This window comes from Atta cephalotes, assembly GCF_000143395.1.
Source record: "Atta cephalotes unplaced genomic scaffold scaffold00007, whole genome shotgun sequence".
NCBI classification, from domain to species: domain Eukaryota; kingdom Metazoa; phylum Arthropoda; class Insecta; order Hymenoptera; family Formicidae; genus Atta; species Atta cephalotes.
The window spans coordinates 5,748,314-5,753,726 of record NW_012130071.1 but is presented as its reverse complement, the minus strand read 5'-3'; the positions used below and the strand labels follow the sequence as shown (position 1 = coordinate 5,753,726).

At 27.8% G+C, this 5,413-nt stretch overlaps 1 protein-coding gene across 1 annotated transcript in view; it reads left to right on the top strand.

Moving 5' to 3' along the window:
• LOC105626954 (laccase-4) overlaps positions 1-5,413 on the top strand; it is a 60,367-nt gene that overhangs the window by 526 nt on the left and 54,428 nt on the right. The window lies entirely within an intron of this gene.

Here is a 5,413-nt window from a genome sequence, read left to right as displayed (position 1 = left end):
TCTTCTTCTTCTTCTTCTTCTTTTTCTTCTTCTTCTTCTTCTTCTTCTTCTTCTCCTTCCTCTTGCGACCGACATGCTGTAAAGTCCATCAAGTATCTTGATCTCTTTCTTACACTCTACTTTTTCTCAGACATTGATCCTTTATCATATTTTTCCTGTCATATTTTCTCTGTCATATTTCTTTTTATTCATCTTTTTTCTTATTTGCTCATTATTTTCTTTAGCTCTCTTAAATTACTATGGCATTTTTGTTGTATGGTATTTTTGTCTTATCTTCTTTTTATTCCTCTTTTTATATTCTTTTTATTTTTGGAGACTTTTAATTTGCATTCATTGTTTTTTTTTCTTTTCTTTTTTACTTACTGATTTCTATTTACTTTTCCTATTAAATAGATCTAATCATTGATGTCATTCTTTTTTCTCTTTTATCTTTTATTCTTTCACTTTTTTGTTGCTTTCTCTCTTTTTTTTCTCATGTATTTACCTTCTTAATAATTAACATCTTGCTTACGCCGTGATTATATAGATATTCAAGTAACTCTCGGTGGTTGCGATAATATTGATAAATAAAGTGAAGTGTTGGGTTATGCAAAATGCGTAGGAAGACGACAAGTATGCAAGTGAATCACGGTGTTGTGTCTATCAAACATTGATTTAGTTGGCGAGTTAAATGTCCCGAGACAGAATATAATGAAGAATATAATGAAGCTAACGTAATCCGATGTGTTATATATTGTGCTTGTGGTTTACCGCGCTATGTTGCACAAAGAAATTTGCAAGCAATATCTTGACTTTAGCTTTCGATACACGATATCGATTTACTTTTGCACTAGAAAAGTGTAGAAGAAAAAATATGAATATGAAGATACATAAAATGTATTTACTTTTGCACTAGAAAAATATATAAACTTTTTATATTTTTGGCTTGTATTCTTGAAAAAAATCTAAAAAAAACTTTCTTTTTTTAAATGAATTGTGAAATGAAAGATATGCCACAAAAAAGTAATTATAATTTAATTAATATAAATATATATATTTTTTATAACTACGATTTTCTGAATTAGTATTTTTTATATTAGCATTATTTTTATAGCAAAAATTTTGAGATGTACCACATATCTTGACTCTTGGAGTGTTCTCCACGCAATAGCGGTACTTAGACCGAGAATTTATAAGCTGGATTTATGTAAATAAGACCTTCAGTGAGGACAAAGTAAATCAGTTAAATTCGTATAACAATATTATATTCAATTATATTGAATATTCTTATGCGAATTTTGTTATTATATATCTTAATATGCTTATGCTTTTTTATTTGATTAGAAAATACATATTTCAAAGATGAAAAAAATTTGAAAAATGTTATAGAATATTTATAGAGATTTACGATGTTTTATATATCAAAATATAAATCGAAATAAATTAAAGGGAGTAGAATAGACTGTAAGTACAATGAATCAAATCTTAAGACTACACACAATTTGCAAAATGTGATAATAGTTTATTCTTTACTCACTATTTTACTATCGCATTTTGCGAATTTTATCTTAAAACTTTTATCTATTTATCTATTTTATCTATTTTTATTATTTATCTATTTTTTTACCTTTTATCTAATTTTTGAAAAAATTTGTTAAACTGAAATGGCACATGTGATACGTACATGTGATACGCTACACCGTTAGATCGACTAGCTTTGACAAGCTATTTCTCTTTCACGACTTAAATCAAAGAATTATAACAACATAATTTCCGAATTAAACAGCACTCGACATAGATTCGTTGAAAAATAGTAACTTCCACAAAGATTCGGGTCGATAGTTGATTTTCAAGCAGTGCTTCTTTTAAAGATCAATTTAAAGTCAAGTCGTAACTGTAAAATGTAACAGACGGCTCATGATCACTACTTATGAAAATGATTGCTTTGACTAATTGCTATACTCGAGTGGTAATTATTTTTGTAGCTAACAGCCATTGATGGCTTTTTATATTTCAATTGCGATTAATCCGCATATCCTTCTTGCCTTCCGATAGATATTTCACCATAAGAAATTGTCCATGAGAATTGTCCTTTTGGTTTCTAATGCGATCGATAAAGAATTCGACATGTCCTATATATAATACAAAAACTGGATAAGACATCGATAATGCAGCCTTGCGTGACAATTGCAATTAACTGATAGAGATTGATGATGATAGAGAATGGCAGAGAGAAAGTAGCGAGTTCTTACACGCATCTTTAGTAAGACATAAATTCCAACGCGTTTAATGTAGGGTGAAATAGCAACTATTGTGTTAACAACATTGAGAAAATAATTTTGCATATTAGATATGTTTAAAAATAAAATAGTTGATTGTAATCGCAATACTCGTTTAAAAATACTGCTAAAGAAGGTAATTAGCTTAAAAAAACATTGCGTTCGTATGTATTCAAAATAGAAAATAAATGAGAAAAACACTTCATTAAAGATCGATGAGCAAATTTAAGATGTTAACTTATTAAAAAATTTTATTATTACAAAAAGATATAATTAATCACTCAAATTTTACAGATCTTTGCACATTGTATTTTATCATTCTATTTAAATTAAAAAATAACAATGTCTTTTCCTAAACAAAAATATTGAGCAAAAAATATTATTATATTATCATATTATTAGTATAATATTATGATATATTTTGCGTATGTTATAGATAATTATTTTTCCATTTATAAAATTCCATTTATAAAATTATAAATTACTCTTCGTATAATATATATTGTCTTTATTTAAATAATTTATATCAATTTCTAATAATATCTTGATGTATTCAAATATTCCTGATAATACCTACTTATTTCTTAAAATTTCCATACAGTATTTTAACAAAATTAAAATATTATAATATTCCTGATATTTAAGAAATAAGTAGGTATTATCAGGAATATTTGAATACATCAAGATATTATTAGAAATTGATATAAATTACTTAAATAATATATTATACAAAGAGCAATTTATAATTTTGAAAAAATAATTATCTATAACATATCCAAAATGTATCATAAATATTATACTAATAATATAATATTTTTTGCTTAGCATTTTTTGTTTAGGAAAAGACATTGTCGTTTTTTAAATAGTAAAGTACAATAGATCTTGTGCAAAATTCCAGCGACTCGTCGATATACCGGGATTCAATCGAGAAAATATATTCGATCGTTTGGTAAGTTCACTGAGAACAAAGTCGTGACCGAAACACATCAGTTCTCTCCTTCGAGCCTCCAGCATAATTCGTTACTTTGTTATCGGTTCGTTCCTTCCCGCAATTTAAGCATAGTGCATCTCGTAAATTTGGTTAGATAGAACAGCACGGATTGAATCGACAGTTCGTACATCCTAAATTGGTCGATCTCAATTACCGCGAAACATGAACGTCGAACGATCACTTCCAATCTGGGAATTCGGACACGTTTTTTGTCTGTGAAATGCTCGCCTAACACATCGGAATTTTTTAATTATGTTGCTGCTGCATATAACTTTTATAATAAATCAAAGCAAATTAAAAATGAAATTATGATTTTCTTGACACTCATTAAGGTTTCTCGTTTACTTAATTCCATACACAATGAAAATCTTAGTTCTATTGACATAAAATTTTGAAATTTTTATTTTGAAATTTTCATCATGAAAAAAATTTTTAATTTTTAGAGTTAATTCAATCACTTTTCTCGCATTCATAAATATTATTGTTATGTATGCATGTATTTTGATATTACTTAAATGAGAATAAATTAATTAAGAGAAATATATAATATTTTATTTTCGGTCACAACGAATCTTAGCTTATAATAATATCATACGTAAATTGTTCCAAATACATTTGTCAGTTTTATAAATTTAATTTTATTTATTAATTTTATACATTACACTCTAATTCGGTTTATTGGACTTGAAATTCAATCACAAATTGAAACTAAAATATTTGAATATCTCAAATTAGATGATGGTTAATTTAATAATAAGAACATTACAATCTAAAAAAACTATTGTAATTGCAAGAAAATCTAGATATGAATGTGGATATAAATAAGTTTTAAGTGATAATTTCTCATTTTAACACGTACAAATTAATGTGAATAAATCAAATGCAAGTTTTTGCTGCGTCGCTAACGTGCGTCTGCTGAACTGAATTTAAAACAGTTTGGTGTTTTCGGTGCCTCAATTTCTCAGACTTGGAAACATGTACCATGAATCTCTCGAATACGTTCGATTGCTATCGGAGTCTTCGAAACAAGTTCGGCGCGTGGAATTGCAAATGTTCTAGCATAGCGCCTTCGTCGTTGGCATTGCCACCAGAAATGGCTTTTCAACGAACGACTGGCGGCATGCCAGTGCATATAACAGTTCACCGTGGACTACCTAAGCAACTTGTTCACCTACATGTAGCAGCCATTCACACGAGATCCTTCCGCTCGTGTCTTCGTTATTGCCTTACTTTATCAGTACGCCGAACTCGGTTGCTGTCCCAAATTAAATCACTCGATCATGAGCAAGACTCGAAAAATATTTCTTGGAAGTACAAGCGAAGTTTTTCATATTTCATGTAGTTGCATTCTGTTTTAAATTTATTAAAATAAACAAGTAATAGTATATCGCATAAAGCATGAAGCAAAAATTTTTAAACCTCTTATGTCCGTTTCTACCAATGCAGTGTAACTTTAATCTTGATTCAACTAACTCTTCATCTTTCTCTAGTTTTAAAAATAAGAAAAAGATGAAGAGTAAGTTGAACCGAGATTAAAATTAATCCACATTGGTAGAAACGGGCATTAACCGAATAAAATCAAACAAAAAGGAATACTGTTTCGATGTTTGATTAGAAAACGTTTTTTAGAAATGAAATAGATCGAGAAATTTATTTTTGATTTTGAATATACCTCATTTTAAAAGAACTTAGAAACTTGACACTAAATTTTATTAATGTATTTATCGACAATTAAGCTGTAAGAACGAAAAGTGTAAAACCTCGAATCATTAATTCACAGACTGGTTTTTCAGGTAAAATTTTTAAGTTAATCATCTGTAACTTATATGAGACCTCTTCCTCGCTATATAAATGTCTAAAATAAATTTACGTTAGAAGTTGAGAAAAGCCACAAGTGAAATTGATTACTTTGCAGAAAAATACATTTAATTTTATATTTTATTCAGATAATTAATTGCCAGATAATTAACCAGTTAGATCTCCTTTCTAAAGAAAAAAATAAATTTTAGCTTAAACTTGTTTTGCGAAAACGGAAAGTGAAGACTTTGTAACAAATATTAAAAGGTTTTATTTATAACATACCTGTGTTTAGACATAAAAAATATATTGTATATAAAAGAGATTTTTTTTTAATATGTTATTATGCAGTTTCTCTCTCTCTCTC